The following is a 22,076-nucleotide window of genomic DNA, read 5'->3' on the forward strand; positions in this document are numbered from 1 at the left end:
GACCACGCTGAGGCAGCGTCCCACATGCCACCACTAGAAGGACCCACAACGAAGAATATACAACTATGTACTGGGGGGCTTTGGGGAGAAAAAGGAAAAAAATAAAATTAAAAAAAAATTAAGCAAAGAAAAAGTTGAAATTAAAGAAATAGTAACAAAACACGTTTGATAGGAAAAAAAAAATCCAAAAGCTTTTTTTGATAAGACCATGGAAATAGAACCTGACTATGGAAAAATGAAAGAAGGCGAAGGTAAACAAGGTTAGACATGAAAAAGGAGCTATTATAACAAACCAGGAGGTAGAAAAGGAATTATGAGACCATTATATGAGACTTCATGGCTACATATTTGAAAACTTAGAAAGAATGGATTAATTATGGAGACGACCGGTTCTCAAGATGTAGTCCTTTAATGAGCAGCATTAGCATCACCAAGAAACTTGTTAGAATTAAAATCCTCAGACCCACTAGCTCAGAAACCCTGGGAGTGGAACTTATTGATCTGTGTTTTGAGAAGCATGCTAAAGTGTAAGAACCATTACACTGAACAATTGAAATAGAACAATTGCCATAAAGGTGATTAGAAAGGTGATTTAAACTCTAACATTAAGAAAGGCGCCTGAATCAAGTGAGTTCACAGCCGTGTTTTTTGTAACCCTTAAAAGATACATCAAATTTTTTTTATTTAACAATTTCTAGGCATGAAAAATATATTGGAAAAAAAATAATGACAACAGAGGAGAATGTGATTGGGGTGACCACATAAGGGATTTTTGGCAGTGCTGGTAATGTTCTATTTCTTGACCTGAGTGGTTGGTGATTATTTGCTTTTTAATTTCTTTTTGAGGAAGATTAGCCCTGAGCTAACATCTGCCACCAATCCTCCTCTTTTTGCTGAGGAAGCCTGGCCCTGAGCTAACATCTGTGCCCATCTTCCTCTACTTTATATGTGGGATGCCTGCCACAGCATGCCGTGCCAAGCGGTGCCATGTCCACACCCGGGATCCGAACTTGCGAACCCTGAGCCGCTAAGTGGACCGTGTGCACTTAACTGCTGCACCACCAGGCTGGCCCCTAATTATTTTTAAACTAGATATATGTATGTATAGAGACAGGTAGATTGATAGATAAATAATTTATGCTCTCCTCTGTATGTTTATTTATTCAACCCACATTTATTTAGTGCCTCCATGTGGCAGACACTGTTTCAGGTGCTTAGGAATATTTCAATAAACAAAACAATGTTCTCTCCTCTCATGGAGCTTACATTATAGTGGGACAAGATCAATAATAATAAATACAGCAATAAATTAGATCTTATATTAGAAAGTGATGTCTATGGGAAAAAATAAGGTAGGGTAGTTAAGGAAGACAAGGAGTACTAGAATGAAGTCTCATTGTTAAAATGAGATTTTTATGAAAGACTGGAAGGTGAAGCGGTAAACCGTGAATGCATCAGGAAGGCAGCGGGAGCAAGAGTGAAAAGCCTTAAATTAGGAACCTGACTGGTATCGTAGGGAAGAGCAAGGCGGCCAGTACGGAGTAGAGTGAGCAGCAGGAGGAGAAGTTGGAGAGGAAGTTAGAGAGGTACCTGGGCTAGATCATGTAGGTCCTTGCAGCTGCTACGAAGTTTGTGGCTTTTCATCTGAGGATAATAGGAAGACATTGTAGGCTCTGGGGCCAAGAAGTTACGTGATCTGACTTAGGTCTTGGAAGTGTCGCTCTGACCGCGGTGTTGAGAGTACACAGAAGGGTGGAAGGAGGAAGACCATTTAGGAGGCTTATGGCCATAATCCAGGTAAGAGCTGTGGGACTGGGCCAGCGGCAGCAGAGCAGGTGGTGAGGAGTAACTGGGTTCTAGACATATTATAAAGGTGGAGCCAACAAAATACCCTGACAGAGTGAGTGTAGGGTGTGAGAGAAAGTAAAGAATCAAGGATTGTCAATGTTTTTGATCTGAGCAAGCAGAAGTATGAAGTTGCCAGTAACTGAAGTGAAGAAGACTGAGATTTTTTTTCTTTTTTCTTTTTGGAAACACAAATGTATAGCTTGCAATTAAAAAGTTTACAAAACAGGGGCTAGCCTGGTGGCATAGTGGTTAAGTTCGTGTACTCTGCTTTGGTGGCCCAGGGTTCATGGCTTTGGGTCCTGGGTGCAGACATACACGCCGCTCATCAAGCCATGTTGTGGCGATGTCCCACATACAAAATAGAGGAAGATAGGCACGGATATTAGCTCAGGGACAATCTTCCTCAAGCAAAAAGAGGAGTATTGACAACAGATGTTAGGTCAGGGCCAATCTTCCTCACGAAAAAAAAAAGTTTACTAAATAGCACATATAGTATTATAGATTTTTGTACAATTATAAATGTACATATAAACAAACTTAGGGAGATGTATGAAAAGATGGTCTTAAAAAATGGTTATGTTGGAAGGTTCCTCAAGTATCATTATGAAGTAAAAATGGTGCAGAATAGTGAGTACAGCAGGCTTATGGGTCAACAACAAGGTCGGGGAGAAGCCAGATATATTTGTGTGTGTTTGTGCATGAAATACCTTTGTTAATTTTCTTCAAAATTGGTATCATTAATTGCTTCTAGGAAGGGAAACTTCCTTCCTTGAAAGGGAACAGGAGTAAAAGGGTTGTTTTTCTGCGTATTATTGTGTACCTGATCAACATTGAACCATGTGCTTGTATTATCTGTTCAGAACTAATTAGTTAATTAATTAACATGTAAAAATCTAGTGTCTACTGCTGGTGGAAATGAAAGGAAGAGTGTATTCTCATATTGTTACAGAAATGTGAATTATACAGCATTTTTTGGTAACGCAGTGTGACAACATCAGTTAAAAATAAAAGTACGTATACACATACTCCAACTCAGTAATTCCACTACTTGGGATCTACACATATTTGAGAAATTAGAATACCAGTAAGTAAGAATATAGTCAAAGAATATTTGTTGTAGTATTGAAAATAAGAAGGTTGCTTGTATGTAAGAAAGACAAAGTGTGGGAAAGTCTCTATCATCCCATTTTTGCAAAACCATCCATTCCCACTCATGTATGTATGTGTGTGTGAGTGTATGTAGTCCATGTTTATATGTGTTTGCACATGGTGAGATGAGCATGAAGGCTATGTTAATTGCGAAGGGGAGACTAGAATAGTGGCTGCAGTGTGGACTGCCTAGGTTCAAGTGTGTCCCTGCCCTTCACCACCTAGGTGACCTTGGGCAGGCTACTTTATCTTTCAGTGCTTCAGTTTCCTTGTCTATTACACGTGGACCATGGCGTCTACCATATGAGACTGTTGCCAGGGTTAAATAAGTTAGTACGCATAGAGCACTCTGAGCAGTTCTTGGTAATGGTAAGTGTGTAAAGTGTTAGCTTTGGAATTATTATTCCATTACTTCCATTTTTGCTGCAAGTTGAGGGAAGGAGGTGGGCAGGGCAGCAAAAGCAAAAACAAAAGAGTCAGCACTAGGGAAAAAACCCCAATGAGGGCCGGCCCTGGTGGCCTAGGGGTTACATTTGGCGGGCTCTGCTTTGGTCGCCTGGGCTCGGTTCCCGGACATGGACCTGCACCACTTGTCTGTCAGCGGCCATGCTGCGGTGGCAGCTCACACACAGAGGAACGGATGTTAGCTGTTCCTCAGCAAGATCTTCCTCAGCGGAAAGCAAACAAATCTTCCTCAGCAAAAAACGAACAAACAAACACAGCCAGGGAGTTTATGATTCAATCAATGCATTTTTGCAAAATTATATACCTGTGTATGTATTTATACATAAAAAATGGTTGGTATTTTCTCAAATAAACATGATTTATAAGTATAAGAAGGGAAAAATAAAAGTAATTTTTATACATTAGAAGTGATTAATATATGTTAATATATGTTATATAGCAATTGTAGAAAGAAAGGAGTGTGCCACAAAAATAAAAATTCTGGAACGTATGAGTGAACTGGAAACACCTTAGATCTCCACTTTCAGTAATGACTGGAATTGGGAAGAACGCAATAGGTTAGTAAGGTAGTAGAGTTATTTGATAATTTAAGAGAGGGGGAATATATATATATTTATTCCACTAAAAAATCAAGACCAATCTGAGATTCCTCGTGGGAGTTAGTTGGTGGGGTTCTTTTTAGTTCTGTTCTGTGCAGTCAAATGTGTATTTTTATAAGGACATAGCAAAAGGAAAAGGAAGCTCAATGAGTAAGAGTGAATTTACTCAGCTCAGATCTTGTGATAAATGCTCATGTTATCATAGTCAGACATACATAAATACTACTTATATATTAATACATACATATTACGGTGGGATGTCATGGTTTTGCAAAAATGGGCTTAGGAGACATTTACCTACATTTTGCATTTCTTGTCAGAATTACTCCTGGAATCCTTTCTATGTCAATAGTGCTAATTCTTTATTTTTAATGATTGCATAATGTGCCATGGTGCAAATGCACCATTATTTCTGCAAAGGGGAACATTCCACAAAGTGAGAGTTTTAAAAACGGTTGCTCTTGCTGTCCTTGACCAAGTCAGCCAGAAGCTCCTGGCCAAGAGGGCTCCCTGTGCAAATTGATGACCTGATAACAGATGGGACTGATTATTGCCCTGGGATGGCTCTCTTACAAGTGGGAAACTTGTCAAATATTTGGAAATAATAGCTGAAGTCCGTAAGAATCATGATTATAAGGATTTGGGAGGTTGCCTGGTTTTGAGAGGTAACTTAAAGAAAAAAAATCCTACTTACTCTTTTTAAAACACAGGTCTTATCTTGTTGTAAAGCTTAAAACTCTTCAAAGCCTTCCACTGCCCTTAGAAGATCTAAATTCCTTAGAACGGCTTATTAGGCGTTTCAAAACCTGTTTAGTTCTCTCCAGCCATATCTCCTTCTTTGCACTCAATTCTTAAACCATTCTGGACTGTGGGAAAATTACCTTGCTAGCTTAATGGTGTCATTTATTTCTGAACTTTTTCATATACTGTTTTTCCTTTGAACTACCCTACTTATTGCTTCCCTAATTTCTGCTCATTTTTTCGTCTCAACTTTGACATCGCCTTCTTTGAAATGCCTTAGCCTGACTTGTTGAGGTCTCCATGCTACGTGCTCCCACAATGTCTACACTATTGTAATGATTTATTCAGTTATACATTTTTCCTAGACTCTTACCTTCCAGTGATAATGTCTGTTGTGTGTTCCCAGCACCTGGCACATAAGAGGTGCTCAATAAAAATTTGTTAAGTGAATGAATGCATAAAAAACAAAGGCTGCTAAGAAGAATGTAAGTAAGACTGATTTGGAAACCTAATTTGGTCCTACAGTGTAGCAGTAAAAATCCCTGAGGAGATGATGTATCCAACGGCTAAGGGACATCTTGGAGTTAATGCTTAGCAATCCATGCTGAAGAAATTTGTTAATCTTTGATGAAATGATTCAGCATTATTTTGTAATTAAAATAACCAATAACTGCAAAGTTTTATAAATATGGTCCAAACAGAAGCCAAAGCATTAATGTCACATTAAAATATTAGTAGAGAACAAAATTCAATACAATTTGTTTTAAATCACTTAAATTATGGAAGTACAAGCATTGTGAAATAAATTATAAGGCAGTCTCCATGATAATACATTTTTTTAAAAAAAAGACCAGACGGTATTATATTGAAATATCATGGTATTTTTTAAATAAATGGTCTTCCTAAATCAATTAGGTAAACAATTCTCTTCTCGTGATTAATAACAATTATTTTTAATAGAGGACATAAGTTCTGAAATATTTCATTACCATGTTATCGAGTTGTTAATAACTATATGTTTTTGAATTTTTAGTGCATTTTAGTTCTCTTAAACATAGAATGAATAAAATTTTTTAAAAACAGCTTTATTGATATTTAATTCACATACCATATAATTTATACAAAGTGACAATTTAATTTTTTTTCTTTTTGATGAGGAAGATTGTAGTTGAGCTAACATCTGTGCCAATCTTCCTCTATTTTGTATGTGGGACGCTGCCACAGCATGGCTTAATGAGTGATGTGTATGTCCACACCTTGGATCTGAACTCTTGAACCCTGGGCCACCGAAGCAGAGTGCACAAACTTAACTGCTTTACCACCTGGCCAGCCCCTAATTCAATATTTTTTAATATATTCACAGGGTTGTGTAACCATCATGACAATCTAATTTTAGAACATTTTACTCTCCCCTAAAAGAAACCCTTTCTCTATATGTGGCCGCAGGTCCAGTTGGGTGAGCAGTGTGGGATAGGTTGTGGAGAGACCAAAGAAAAGACCGAGAGTCATCAAACGAGACATACAGGTTATTGGGAGTTACTTCGAGGGAATCCAGTGGCCGCCGACTGGACAGCAATGTGCACCCACTACTGCGGGCGGGGCGGGGGTTTCTTATAGACGCAGGGGATACAAAGGCTATATGCCTGCCAAGAGGCTGTCCTTGGTATGACCAGAGTTCCCAGGAACCAGAGCTCACGTGGAGGGGCTCTGTGTCCCTTCAAGATGTGATGTTCCTGAAGTGAGATAAGGTAGAATCTGGGCTGGCCAGGCCCTGGATTGCTACACATCCTGCCCAGAGGGGAGCCAGAAGGACACAAGGATGCAATGGGCTTGTGGGTTCTTGCTGAGCAAGCAAGGCCCAGGCCCTACACTCCACCCCTAATGTGTCCGAAGGGCCCTCACGATCTTATCACATCATTCTTTCGCAGAGTCCCTGAGCCAGACACACAGAGGAGCATTGTAACCAGATACCACAACACCTTTGGGGTTGTATTAACCTGCTCATGTACAAGCTGGGAGATACACTTTTGAGAGACAGCATAAGAGGGCAAGGACAGGGTACTTGGCGGGAGGGGAGTAGGAATGGGAAAGTGGGTGGTGTTCCTCCACTCTCGAGGGGTTCTCCAGTGAGAGGTGTGGGCAGCTTGGAGAAGCCATGGTAAGCCTGTGGTTGAAGAGAGAGGCAGCTGGCTGCATACCCAGCAGCTGGAGCGGTTTTGTATGCCAGCAACGGTGTGTGCCCAAGCAGCGAAAAGGTTGCCAGACGTTGTCCTAAGGATGAAAGTAAGATGTTTAGAGGGAACTAAAGCAAGAAGGTCATGACTGTCCGACAAGACACATGTGCTTGCTGTGCTATAGGATAAGGGCGGAACAATAACACACCAGAGGGAAAGGATGAATGTACCTTGGGGAACTGGAGGCCCTGGATTAGTAAGTTTGGAGGTTTTGGGTGGCATCCCCACTATGAAGGGTGCTACTGTGATATCCTGTTTTAAGCCTGTTCCCCAAGGGGCTAAGAGACCACATCAGTGGGGCCCCACCTGCCAGTCCCAGGGCCAATTGACCACATGGGTCCTGACAGGAAGTTCTTGTGGCAGAGGAAAAGCAAGTTGTTTTGAGTGCCCATCTGTGGTTGTAGTGTGTCTCCTTGAGTAGCTTTTGCCTATAGCCATATGGTCCTGTCAGGTCCTTGTGTCAACATTTGTTATGCACTGGGTCAAGTGTGTCTTTCATGCTCGTTCAGTTGACATATTGCAATGGTCACACATCTTGTCCAGTGGGCTAGTGTCCTGTCTTCTGTCCTCAGCTATTGTTTGAGTAGGCCATTCATTCATTCCACCAGCCCTGCAGCCGTAGGGTTGTAGGGCAGGTGAAAGTGCCAAGTACGTCCATTCCATCAGCCAATGTCTGTACCTGCAGTCTAGAAAAATGCATACCTTGGTCACTGTCAATGTCCACGGGCACATCATACGCAGCACAGAGGTGTTCCAGGCCTCTTATGGTTGTCCTTTGTGTTGCCTTGTGCTGGGGTACGCCTGCAGGAGTCCTGTGTACATGTCCACACAAGTAAGGGCATATCGGCAGCCATCAGAAAGAGGCAAGGGCCCAATGTAGTCCACCTGCCAGCATTGAGCAGGCTGGTTGCCTCTGGTGATTTGGCCTGTGTCCTGGTGAATGGCCTGGGGTCTCTGCAAGGAACAAGAAAGGCACGCCTGTAAGTATCAGCATAGTGCAGGGGGAGGCCTCAGGCCTTGGCAATAGCCCATAGGGTCCTTTGTCTTTTGTGTCCAGTCTTCTTGTGTAGCCATACTGCCACTCTCTCAGCTAGAACTTCCTCAAGGAGATGAGTCGGAGCTAACTCGTCTGCTTGTTGGTTCCCTGGTGGTGTTGTCGCCTGTTGTTTAGACAATGGTGCATTGTTACTGTCTTTCCCAGGACCCGTTGCCAGATATCATCCCAGAGCTCTGCCCCCGACAACAGGCGACTGTTAACAGTCCACTTTTGTTGTGCCCACTGGGCCATCCACAGGGTGAGCCCCTTATAGGCTGCCCACCTGTCCGTGCACAGACATATTGGATTGGGCTTACGAGTCAGCACCATCCAGGTGGCCCACAGTTCAGCTCACTGACTACTGTACCCAGACCCAGAGTCCAACCACGTGCTGTCAGTCGAAGGCTGGATGGCCACTGCTGTCCATGGCAGTGAGGGGGTCTCCTCTTGTGGAGCCATCCGTATACCAGGCCTCTGCCGGGATTGGTCCTTCTCCTTACCTATACACTTGGCAGGGTTTCAGGCATGGGCACCTCATCTAATGGGGTTGTTTCCTCTGTAGTATATGTTACTGGTCCCAGGGTGACATGCAATTCTGCACTTAGGGGACTCCTAGTGGGGGTCCCTCGTTGTTGTAAGTGTGCATGCCATTTTGCCAATATTTGTGTTTGGGCTGTTCCTGAGTGGGGCTTTTGGAAAGAGTCCTGTAGCCACTCCACAATGGGCAGATGAGTACGGACTGTGACTGGCAGGGAACGAGTTATGGGTTCCACCTGCTGGAGGGCCAGATAAGCAGCACACAATTGTTGTTCAGGGCGCTATACTGATTTTCAGCCCCTTTCCATAATTGGGCCCAGAAACCAAGAGGCGTTTGTTTATTGGCTTGCCTCTGCCAGAGGCCCCATACCGATTCCTCTGGGTAACTGGAAACGTCCAATTCACAGGGTTGTTCTTGTATTAAAACTCCCAAGGACTGGATTTGTTTTAATGCGACTTTGGCTTGGGCGCAGGCCTCCTGCTTGGTGGACCCCAGGCCCAGATAACACTCTTTCGCACCAACTTATAAAGAGGACAGACAGCCTGTATCTTATCTATGACAGCAGCAGGAACCACTTTTGTCTTACCCAACCAGACAACACCCAAGTAATTGATAGACAACTTAGACCCTTGCACTTTGTTGTCATTCACTGTGACAAGGGAGCGGAGCCTTCCTGGAGGTCTGAAAAACACTCAGAGGTTAACATGACATCATCAATATAGTGAAACAAGGCAACACCGGGGGTTTTGTCCAGTGGGCAGCGCTATAGAGGTGTTGCTGCAGGGTGGGAGGAGAAGTGACAGAAGCCGTTTTGCTCATTTTCATCCCTGACAGCAAAATGTGTTCTGTTCCAGTATCCCAGAGATGCAAAAGCCACCCCAGGATGTTTTCCCTCCCCTTCTGCCTGAATTAGTTTCCCAGTTCTACCAACTTGGTAGTCCCACATAGCAGAGTGCATGTGCCAAACCGGTGGGGGCAAGTCTGTTGGAGTGACCTGGGGGCTGAGGTTGGCCAGATTTCATTTTCTGCGTCACAACCGGTGCACTGCTAGGACAGGTACTTCTGTTGGGTCATCCCATCCTGCAGCATCCTTGCTTTCTTTTTCTTTTTTTTTTTTAAAGATTGGCACCTGAGCTAACAACTGTTGCCAGTCTTCTTTTTTGTTTTTTTCTGCTTTTCCTCCCCAAATCCCCCCAGTACATCGTTGTGTATTTCAGTTGTGGGTCCTTCTAGTTGTGGCGTATGGGAGGCTGCCTCAGCATGGTCTGACCAGCGGTGCCGTGTCAATGCCCAGGATCCCAACCTGCAAGACCCTGGGCCACTGAAGTGGAGTGCGTGAACTTAACCACTCCGCCACCGGGCCAGCCCCCTCACTTTCCTCAGTACTAGATTCACATGGGTCCCAGTGCTTTGAGTTCCATTCTTGTTGGGTCACAAGGGCCTGCACCTTTGCCCGTGGTAGTTGTCACTCCTTGACCTGAGCAAAACGACAGGCTAGGGTCTCTATTTTCTCATCAGACTCTCATAGGCCTGTCACAGCACCTTGGTTGTCTCGGCTTGAACCAGTCAAGCCTCTCTTTCTAACTTCAATTTCTCTTGTAGCTGCCTCACGTTGGCTCTTGTGTCCATCTTGGCTTCTGTTGCCAGGCTTACCACAGTGAGGAGGGGCCACCCTATGACGTAGCAATGGCCTGAGCCTCTGAGTTTTTCTTTTCTACATTTCTCAAGCCCAGGACTTCCCCTAGGCCCTTTGGCGTTTTCGGGGCATCCCCATACTCACGCAGTGGGCCCCATCCATCCAGGATGATGGTGAGTGGCCCCCTCAGGGAGGATGTCGGCCAACTGGGGATTTCCACCCACAGATTTCCCCTTCCCATCCCCCATAGTCTCGGCACTCACAGGGGTTTCTTTGGCCTCCTGCCTGGCTCGCCAAGTGTCTGGCCACAGGCCCAGCTGGGTGAGCAGTGCCTGATAAGTTATGGAGAGACCAAAGAAAAGACCCAGAGTCATCGAACGAGACATATAGGTTTATTGGGAGTTACTTACAGGGAGGTCCAGTGGCGGCCAGCTGGACAGCAACGTGCACCTGCAATCGTGGGCAGGGAGGGGGTTTCTTAGAGAGGCAGGGGACACAAAGGCTATATGCCTGCCAAGAGGCTCTCCCTGGTACGACCAGAGTTCCCAGGAACGGGAGCTCACGTGGAGGGGCTCTGTGTCCCTTCAAGATGTGATGTTCCTGAAGTGAGATAAGGTAGAATCTGGACTGGCCAGGCCCTGGGTTACTGGCATCCCAGCAGCTGGGCGTCCTGCCCAGAAGGGATCCAGAAGGACACAAGGTTGCAATGGGCTTGTGGGCTTTTGCCGAGCAAGCAAGGCTCAGGCCCTATAACCTATTGCTTGTCACTCTCCATTCACTTCCCTTTTTTCTTCAGCCACTACCATTTCGGCTACTACTCATCTACTTTGTGTCTCCATAGATTTGCCTATTCTGGACATTTCACATGAATGGAATTGTACTATATGTTGCTTTTTGTGTCTGGCAAGGTATTTCTTTCACTTAGCGAACTGTTTTTGTAAAGTTTATTCGTACTGTAGTATATATCAGTATTTCATTCTTTTTTGTCTCCAAATAATACTCCATGGTTTGGTACACCACATTTTATTTATCCATTAATCAGTTGTTGGACTGAATAAACTTTTAATCTTAGCTTTTCTTTTCCCTCCCCAAACACCCAGTACATTGTTGCATATCCTAGTTGTATGTTGTTCTCTTTCTTCTACGTGAGCCGCCAGCACAGCGTGGCAACTGACAGACAGGTGGTGTGGCTCCACAACCGGGAAGCAAACCCAGGCCCCCAAAGCAGTGAGTGCTGAACTTTAACCTCTAGGCCATCAGGGTTAGCTCCTGAATAAACTTTTGAAAGCATGTTTGAGTAAATTTCCCTAATCCTCAGCTACCAAAGAGTTTACTGTGGGAGCAGACCTAGCTGTAACATAAAATTAAAATGAAATCAATTGATTCCCCAAATGCTCTCTGGTCTGGGTTGGTTCAAAAGAGTTTTAGTAATAAAAATTTCTAAGAAGAATATTTTCTCTATGAGACCGAGCATTCTGTGTTTCCAAAATACGTCATTTTACCTCACAGGTTGACGTGAGGATTAAGTGATTTAATACCATGAGCTGTTTGTAAGGATTTGGGCTCGGATTAGAGGCTGGAGTGGTCCTGTCCCTCCAGCTGTTTCAAGCTGGCCCCCACTCCTATTGTACCTGCACTGAGTCCCGCCCTCCCTTGAGTCCTCCTTAGTTTTGTGTTCCTCGAGTGCACTCTAGATCTCACATCTTTTATGCTCAGCCAAATCTGCCTTCTCCATCCAACACCACGGCTGATTGACCCTGCTAGAGAGCTTCCATGTCATGCTGCTTGGTGCCTCCAGAAATGTTTTATCTTCAATCTTACTAGGAGGATCGGTGCCAATGGAAAATCCTTTTGCAGTCTTTGGCCAGTTTTCTTTTTCCTTCCTGTTTTCTTTGGCAACTCCTTCAAACACATTAAGCCATCTTCAAATGCTCTAATTCCCGTATGAATCACAATGAATCACACTCAGCAGAGGACCTCACTATCGGGAAAATTTTACTGATTAAGGCAGAATTTACCTACCACTTTATCTACATTTGAATCTACTCTTGAATTTCTGTGTTCTTAGTCTGTGCTCTTGATTTCTATCTCTTTAAGGATCTTGTTCCTTCTCTTGTCTATCTCTTCATCACTTTCCTATCTATTCGCTCCATTAAGAAGTGTACATGGATTCTCTTTCTTTTTCTCCTGTTCACTCTTCAAACCACTGAGTTTAGGGATCATTTCTCCAAAAGCCATACATAACCTACCTTCATTTCCCTCCCTTTTTTCAGTCTCCTCACTCCTCCCCAGGTTGGGCACAGAGCAGCCAGTCTGTGGTTCCATAACTCTTATCTGTGTATTTCCCCACCAAACTCTAGGGCATGGATCTCTGGAGACAGGGGTTTTGTCTTGTTCATCTTTGAATCTACAGAGATGTCATTCTTTCTTGGCACGTGGTTGCTGAGTGGAACCTGGGGCTGTGGAGGGGAAGTTGTCAAATCAGAAGAGATACTTAGCCTTCCTTAGATTAAATCTGTATGGTAAAATGTTATTAATACAAAAATTTTGGAAATTATATGCTGTATGGGAAATTCCTAGAGAACTTTCAGTGCCCTTGCTGTCCATGATGTTTCTGTTTACCAGAGTTCTGGTGCTGCTTTGCTTGATATTGGACAACAACAGTATAGCTTTATCGGTCAGAAATTCAGTTGTTTGAAAAAATATTGGTCACCAACAGACACATGAAAATATGTTCAACATCACTAATTATTAGGGAATGCAAATCAAAAGTACAATGAGATGTCACCTCACACCCATCAGAATGGCTATAATTAACAAGACAAGAAATAACAAGTATTGGAGAGGATGAGGAGGGAAGGGAATTCTCATTCACTGCTGGTGGGAGTGCAAACTGCTGCAGCCACTATGGAAAACAGTATGGAGAGTCCTCAAAAAGTTAAAAATAGAACTACCATATGATCCAGCTGTTCCACTTCTGGGTATTCATCCAAAGAACATGAAAACATAAATGCGTAAAGATATATGCATCCCTATGTTCATTGCAGCGTTATTCACAATAGCCAAGATTTGGAAACAACCTAGGTGCCCATTAAGGGACAAAGGAATAAAGAAGATGTGGTATTTATACACAATGGAATACTACTCAGCTATAAAAAAGGATGAAGTCTTGCCATGTGTGACAACGTGGATGGACCTTGAGGGTGTTATGCTAAGGGAAATAAGTCAGAAGGAGAAAGTCAAATACTGTATGATTTCACTCATAAGTGGAAGATAAAAACAACAATAAACGAACAAACACACAGATACAGAGATTAGATTGGTGGTTACCAGAGGGGAATGGGGGAGGGGGGAAGCGGAAGGGGCGATAGGGCATGTATGTGGGGATGGATGGTAATTAGTCTTTGGGTGGTGAACATGATGTAGTCTACACAGAAACAGAAATATAATGTTGTACATCTTAAGTTTATATAATGTTATAAACCAGAGTTACTTCAATAAACATAAAGTAGAAAAGAAAAAAATGTAAACCAATAAAACAAAAACCAAAAAAACCCCAAAATCAAACAAAAATATTGGCCACAACTTTACTTCTTCAATTTGAATCTAGCATCTTCTAGGAGAGTGATTTCCACGTCACTTGCCTATGGAGTTTTATGAATATACAAATGTTTAGGACCTACTTCAGACTTATAGAATTGTTTTACTTGATATTCTTGACATATTCTTGTTATATTCTAATTATATGCTTGGTGTATTCATGGTATATTGTGTCTCAGGATTGTTATATATTATACCCAAAGTTTTCTTTGTAAAGATTATGTTCAGCCATTTTAATACATTAGACGTACTAGCCATTCTTCTTTGTAAATATTATGTTTATAGATATTTTGTCTAAAACTTATTTTTGGATTAACTTTAGAATCTTGTTTTGCATGCCACAGAAACAACCAAATTTCGTTGTCAGTTGCACTATTCTTGTTAAGAGCTCTTATGAGGTCTTTCACTTTGTAAAATTATTAGTGATAATTTAACCACAGTCATTTTACATCTATAGAGAATTTTTTGTTTTTCTCTAATGCTTCCCTGAAAGCTCTTACAGTCAGCTATGGGCCAGAATATTTCGTCAACAAAGGACTGTCTCAGTGCAAAAAGATGATGCCAGCTATTTAGGGGTACATGCTTCTGATGGCATTGCTTCAACGACTTTGAGACCATATCAATGAACTGAGTCAGGATCTCCAGAACTTTAGTCAAGAAGCAGATGGTCCAAGAAACTGCTAATCCAAGAGTGAGCAGTACAAGAGTTAATTACATAGCACTGAATGAACTAATGAGAGATAATTGTGGGTTTTGTTTGGAATATTATTGATGTTTTAATGTTCTATTTTTTGGATATATAAGAAACTACTTTCTCTTTTCTCCTAAGCTATCTATAATGTAACAATTTAGTAGATTCTGCTTTTTTAAAACAGAAATAAAATATTTGTAAATGATCTTTTTCTCTTTGTCTGGCCTCTCTAGAATTTGTAAAACCCTTATTGCAACATAGTTATTTGCATTCTTATTTTAATAGTAACATAGTTATTTGCATAGGTTCAGAAAGAATCTGTCTTCCTAGTTACAAGGACATAATTGGAAGCATTGGTTATGCAACTGAGACCTTGCCTAGAAAATCATGTTTGAGAATGAGGTTCATTTAATCTGTATGACCAGGTCCTTTTTTTTAATTTTATTTTTTTTGCTGAGGAAGATTTGCCCTGGGCTAACCTCTGTTGCCAATCTTCCTCTTTTTGCATGTGAGCTGCTGCCACAGCATGGCCACTGACAGATGAGTGTTTTAGGTCCACACCCAGGGACTGAACCTGGGCTGCCAAAGTGGAGTGTGCTGAACTTAACCACTAGGCCACCAGGGCTGGCTCAACAAGGCACTTTTAAGGAACTAAGATTGACTTTATGAAGCAATGCCCACATAGCTCTCTTGGGAAAACTAACCTGGCACCTGGTTTACAGAGCTCCCTGACTTATGGGTGAGTAAGGAAGATTACTTCCTGGCAAGCCCAGGAAACTTAGGGTATTTTGGGGATCTTGAGAAAAGAAGCATCACCCGAAATTTATAGCTACTGCAGGTGAAATCTAATATCAGTTTCTTGGCTTGGCTTCTTTGCCTCAGGAGGCCTTTAAGAGTCTAATCTGAGATTTCTTATCAACACTTCCAGCCAAGTAAATTTAAGAAGGCCTAGACAGTAAATCACATTTTCACCACACGTTATGTAAATAATCGGGTAAATCTAATTATATCAGTTTTATTTTGTGATCAAGAATAATCTTTCTTTGTGATTATTTTTGATCAACAGGTGAGTGACTGTAGAGAGAAATTTTGTGTTTCATGGAAAACCACAGCATTTATAGCACACCCTTCCCAGTTATCAGATTCAAGCCTGGTTTGTGGTCTTTGAGCTCCTTTGCATACCTCTTGGTAAATTACAGATAACTGGTGGATGTGTAACTTCTGTGTTGTCTGGCAGAGATTTAAATGGCTTCCACCCCCGCCCTGTGGAAAAATCAGCTTTGGTACCTACTTGTAAGTGGAACTGGATTCAGTTATGTTCTTGAAATTGTCAATCTTTACCAAATTTTAAATTCTACAAGTTTCCTTCAATATCCAGCTATAGCCATCCAAACTGTTTCCAATTTTTCTCACTTCTGCCTGAATCGGCATCTTGAACTAAAACATGACTGCCCAAATCCCCCAGACTCTAGGCTGCTTATAGCCACTCCTTTCCAGAGGATCAGAAACTGCAAGCTGAAGCCCTGTGACCTGATATAAACCTTGGAGAACTCACCACTGCAACAGCTGATGTGTGTGAACTGGATTTCCACCAGACAAATAAGTGTCTAGACCGCTAAGGAAGTCCGGAGAAACGCTTGGGTCAAGCATGCCCTTAAATAAGACGTATCTAGGGGCTGGCCCTGCGCTGAGTGGTTAGGTTCGTGGGCTCCGCTGCAGGCGGACCAGTGTTTCGTTGGTTCGAATCCTGGGCGCGGACATGGCACTGCTCACCAGACCATGCTGAGGCAGCGTCCCACATGCCACAACTAGAAGGACCCACAACGAAGAATATACAACTATGTACCGGAGGGCCTTTGGGGAGAAAAAGGAAAAGTAAAATATTAAAAATAAAAAAATAAGATGTATTCAGGGGCGCAGCCGTTAAGTGTGCACGTTCTGCTTTGGTGTCCTGGGGTTGGCTGGTTCAGACCCTGGGTGTTGACATGGCACCGCTTGGCAGCCCATGCTGTGGTAGGCGTCCCACATATAAAGTAGAGGAAGATGGGCATGGATGTTAGCTCAGGGCCAGTCTTCTTCAGCAAAAAGAGGAGTATTGGCAACAGTTAGCTCAGGGCTAATCTTCCTCAAAAAAAAAAAGACGTATCCAATACTATGGACAGTATCACCAAGAGCACTGTTGTCCCAGCTTGAGAACATGAAACTCAACAAACAGTGCTGCATAACCAAAAGATTCTCCTCCATAGCTCTTGGAACCCATTGGTCTGGTTACCCTCAGGGTTCAACACTTGGCTCTTTATTTCAATACAAGTTTTGATAACAATATTTCTCTTTTTCCTTTTAAGCATCCTTCTTTTAAAATTCCTGTCTTTGGGGCCTCCAGGATCCTAAAACAATTGACATTTGCCACCACCTCTCAACAGATGGTTTATCTAATTTTATAGCAACAATGCCAATAAGAACCCTTGAGACACTATTTCTTAGACCTTGCTTCATCCCGCTCAGGAGGTTTACAATTGGCTCTGAGTTGATCAGGATGAATGATAGTCATTTGTCTTGAACAGTTGTCACTGTCTTGACAATGTTGAACTGAGCCCTGGGTTCTTGGAGAGCAGCAACAGTTGGGACCCTTTCTTCCTACTGTTTGTGTTCCAAGAAATGGCCAACCATAAAAGACTATGCTGCTGTCACATACTCTGCTTCCAGGGAAGACCCATCTCCATCCTGCCTCAACGACTCCCTGGTTTATCTGCCTCTATGAAACCCTAGCCCCACCTCCTTTTCCTTGAGATGTTCCTCATTAATCAATATTCTCCCTATTACAATAGCCTGAATAAAACCTTCTGTTTAATTGTCAGGTACATTTTGTCTTTCACTCAAAGGTTGATTATATGGGTTTGAGATCAAAATTGTGGTTCAGTTGAAATGTAACTTTAAAAACCAGGAGAATTATAGCTCTGCTTTACCAGAAAGGCAGCCTGCTAGCTTAAAAAATTTTAGTACACATTTATTAAACACTTTTTGAGTTATAGGATGTGTACCAAACTAGGAGGGGTAGCAGTAAAAATACAACGTTGTTATTCCTGAAATAAAGTAGACCCTGAGCATCCCAAACGCTGTATGTCTGTGCTGAGATTTTAAAAGAAGAAATTATATATTACGGAACACATATAAGCTGGGTGTCACTATGTCCTAACCAATTCTGTGCTGTCGTGGTAATTGCCTGCTATAAGGTATTACACTACAAATAGCAATTGAAGCTGGCTAATTGATTTTGAGACATTCAAATTAAATTCCACTAAAAACCCCTTTGAATTGGAGCATATGAATAACCACCAATAGATGGAAAATGAGTACAGCTAGAACCTCCAGACTTGTTTGATTACCCCTGAGAGTTGCCACACAGACCATTTTGCTTCATCATTGTTACCAGTAAAATAATTCATGCCGCCTGCTTTTTTTGGATCATGTGGCCATGCATACACAAAACTTGTATGTTTTTGAACTAGGTAGAGGCCAACAGATGTGTATCAGAGCCTGATGCAGGTGCTGAGTCTGATGTTCTGTGGACTGGCACTGCTTAAGATCTGATTCCTGCAAGACAGACAACCCTATCCAAGCTCTTTTAGACATCTTCCAAGGACAAAGCAAGAAATTGAAGAGCAGTGATAGCTTACCAGGCAGTAATAGTGTGAGCTTGGTGTTACTCAGGCACGTGTCCCAGAGGTCGGACATGAAATACTGGGTTCTGGAAGGTACCAAACGTTAGCTGATAGTCACTGCTGCCATTGTCTTCTCAAATGAGATTATGGAATGATTTGAAAAGTGGGAGGCAGCCTGGAGATGCAGAGCCAGTGAGGAGGCCGTCCGTAAACATTTCAGCGCCACAGAGACCAAACTAGATCTTTGAATTTGAGTGAAGCCTATAGGATTATTTGGGAAACATCTAAAAGGTAAGGAAAAAATTTTGATGTACCCGTTCTTGAACAAGCGCTGGGGTCAGAGTTTACGGGAAATAATTTCTGTTGCTTCAACAGAGCGAAAGGAAGTGTATGGTACAACATGAGAAGAAATAAACCAAGATGTCAAGAGAAGTGAATGAATCAGGACAACCTGAGGGTGCTAAGTGGTGTTTAGGATGAGGGAGAGGTGCAGCGTTGATGAGGGGCTGAGGGGAAAGAAGAAGCCAGACAGGAACGAAGCCCTGAGAGAGGACTTGCACACTCTCAGCCTCTGCCAGCTTAGCCTATTTCTTTCCTAGTAATGATTTTTCTTTATACTTAAGGTAGTAGAATTAGCCTTTCGTGCTCACCCTTTCTTGGAGGGAAGACTTAAATCTAAATTATGCTTTTTACTAAATTCTACTTTTCAGATTGTGGAAATGGGTGAAGCACTTAGAAAAGAACAAGTATATGAAATGGTTTTTAAATTGAAATATGTTCTCAAGAGTCAGGAGAATTCATATTGAGATGGTTTTCTTTTCTGCACTTAATTATTTCCCTTAAAACCTTGTAGACTATAGGACAATTTTTTTATTATATAAGAGATTTTCTTAAGTAACTTTGATTTCAAATATTTCTATTTCTGTTGTATGTGATAATTTCAGACTTAATTTCCATGGATTAAAAGTAAGAATTTTTTGTCCCTTGGCTTTGCGCAAACCTAGAAAACAATTCTTGAACTACACTAATTGTGACTATTTTAAAAACTATTTCCCCACACAGCATAGTTAGCCTGTTATGTTTTATTCGTCCCTATGTTCAACAACAGTAAATAGTCTGAACTAGTCTGTAAGACTGAAATATGGAAATGTTTTTCTTAAATATCACCTACAAGGTGATAGCAGAACATCATTTTTCCCACATCTACTCTTTAAATTCAGTATATATTTAAATTCAGTATATATAACTATCAGGATATAGTTAAGTTTGGTAAAGTGCATAATTAAAACATACTTTAGAGATATTTTATTTTTTTAATTAATTTATTTTTTTTAAGATTTTATTTTTTCCTTTTTCTCCCCAAAGCCCCCCGGTACATAGTTGTATATTCTTCGTTGTGGGTCCTTCTAGTTGTGGCATGTGGGACGCCGCCCCAGCGTGGCCCGATGAGCAGTGCCATGTCCACACCCAGGATTCGAACCAAGGAAACACTGGGCCGCCTGCAGCGGAGCACGCGAACCCAACCACTGAGCCACGGGGCCAGCCCTGAGATATTTTAAATTAATTAGAAACATTAACATCTACTTGTCTTTTTACTTTTTAAGTCCTTTCTATTGTAGTTTGTCAAGTTCTATTGAAATTCAGCACAGACACAGACTCTGCCTGTACTGTTCAGGGCTGTATCGTTAGCATCGAACGTAGGACTTGGCCCTTGGACACCAGAAAAATATTTGGTCATGAATATTTCCAAAACAGGAAAGAATAAAAAGATAATATTTTGAGTCTCTCTGGAAGACAGGAATCTTACCTTTTTCTCTATTTTTCTTCCCTTCCTCCCTCTCCTTCTTCCTTCCTCCCTTCCTTCTTTTTTTTTTTTAAAGGCATATATATTAGGTAATCAGAAATACAATTAAAATAATTTTGTGAATGAAATGCCTGTCCACCTAAATATAAACTATGATTAAATTTGTACATTACCTGATAAAAATCAGAGAATTTTAGGCATTCCACTCAGTGTTAGTAGAATCAGAAATTTTAAGAAACAGCGATCACTCCAAACAGAGCAAATTAGTAGATACAGTTCCAAAACCAAATGCTCAGTCATTTTCTCTGATTTTTTTTCCCCCTCTACCTCTAATACATTCCTCCCCTCTAGCTAGAGGAAGATAGTCAATTGAATTTTTTAATGCCTGGGAGGAGAATACTCACACTTACTTGTATTTATTTTTATTTATTTATTTATTTATTTATTTATTTATTTCTTGAGGAAGATTAACCCTGAGCTAACATCTGCTGCCAGTCCTCCTCTTTTTGCTGAGGAAGACAGGCCCTGAGCTAACATCCGTGCCCATCTTCCTCTACTTTATATGTGGGATGCCTACCACAGCATGGCGTGCAAGCAGTTCCATGTCTGCGCCCAGGATCCGAACCGGCAAACCCCGGGCCGCTGAAGTGGAACGTGCGCACTTAACTGCTGTGCCACCAGGCGGCCCCTACTTATATTTAAAATAACATTCAATGTACTGAAGTTGTAAATTTTTAATATAATCACGGATTTCACATTTTTATTTTCTCAAGTACTTCAAGCAACCAATCCAGGAAGGCTTACAAGCCCAACAAATCTTTGTAAGCATTTAAATGCTACTTACAAATCTGGTAAATTTAATCTTAGAGGTTTACTACTGGATTTCTTTTTTTTTTTTTGAGGAAGATTAGCCTTGAGCTAACTGCTGCCAATCCTCCTTATTTTGCTGAGGAAGGCTGGCCCTGAGCTAACATCCATGCCCATCTTCCTCTACTTTATATGTGGCATGTCTACCACAGCATGGCGTGCCAAGCGGTGCCATGTCCACATCCGGGATCTGAACCAGTGAACCCTGGGGCCACCAAATCGGAATGTGTGCACTCAACCGCTGCGCCACCAGGTCGGCCCCTACTATTGGATTTTATATTTATTTATTATTTTTTTGGTGAGGGACATTGGCCCTGAGCTAACATCTGATGCCAATCCTCCTCTTTTTGCTTGAGGAAGATTGTTGCTGAGCTAACATCTGTGCCAATCTTTCCCTATTTTGTATGTGGGATGTTGCCACAACATGGCTTGATGAGTGGTGTGTAGGTCCATGTCTGGGATCAGAACCCACAAACTCCTGGGCTACTGGAGTGGAGAGCACAAACTTAACCACTACACCACCAGGCCGGCTCCCAGATTTTGTTTTAAAATTTGAAATAATGCTTATAAACAAATTAAAGTATTTTTCAATTTTCTATTAAAATCACAAGTCTAATATTAGTCAAATTCACTTATACAGTTCAAATTAAATCTATAAATCTAATGGCACTTAAATATTTGATATTAAATCACGTGTTTAATTTGTTAGATTGTCAGGGGTGCAGTATTGCATGCCCACCATTGCCCGTGCCTAAGATGACTGGTTAGCACTTGAAAACTTCACACTGTTACAGATTCCTAAGTGATAGATAGATGAAAAGCAATAGGATTTATTGCAGTATATGAGGAAGCCATTTGGTTTAAAACTAATTCGGCCTGACCTTGTTTTTCCAGAAAGCCTGACATGTCCTGTGGAGCATGCATTGTACATCTGCTTTAAACATTTACTATGTCCCAAAGCCAAGAAAGATGCCCTTAAAGAGAGGGATGTGTCTTCTCCCCATCTCGGTATTTCTTTAAGGGTAAGTATCTCTTCCTGGAAACTAAGGGTTATCTGTGCTCATCTTGTGACCACTGACCTGCTGTGCCAGCTAAGCATCTTGTGACAGTAGTAAAAGACATATTCCTGTCATATGTGGTGTATGCTCTTTGTTCCAAGATGGTATATAACCATTCTGTACACCCTACTTCTTTGGCGTACCTCCT

At 41.8% G+C, this 22,076-nt stretch overlaps 1 long non-coding RNA gene across 1 annotated transcript; it reads right to left on the reverse strand.

Annotated features, from left to right (window-relative positions):
- Positions 1 to 4,422: 4,422 nt before the first annotated feature.
- Positions 4,423 to 10,749, reverse strand: LOC139082639 (uncharacterized). The gene is made up of 3 exons (XR_011538846.1): positions 10,657 to 10,749; positions 7,739 to 7,990; positions 4,423 to 7,073 (listed from the first exon to the last, which is right to left on the reverse strand). It is a non-coding gene; the product is annotated as an uncharacterized lncRNA (long non-coding RNA).
- Between the last annotated feature and the right edge of the window lie 11,327 nt (positions 10,750 to 22,076).

Source organism: Equus przewalskii, chromosome 3, assembly GCF_037783145.1.
Source record: "Equus przewalskii isolate Varuska chromosome 3, EquPr2, whole genome shotgun sequence".
Taxonomy (NCBI): Eukaryota; Metazoa; Chordata; class Mammalia; order Perissodactyla; family Equidae; genus Equus; species Equus przewalskii.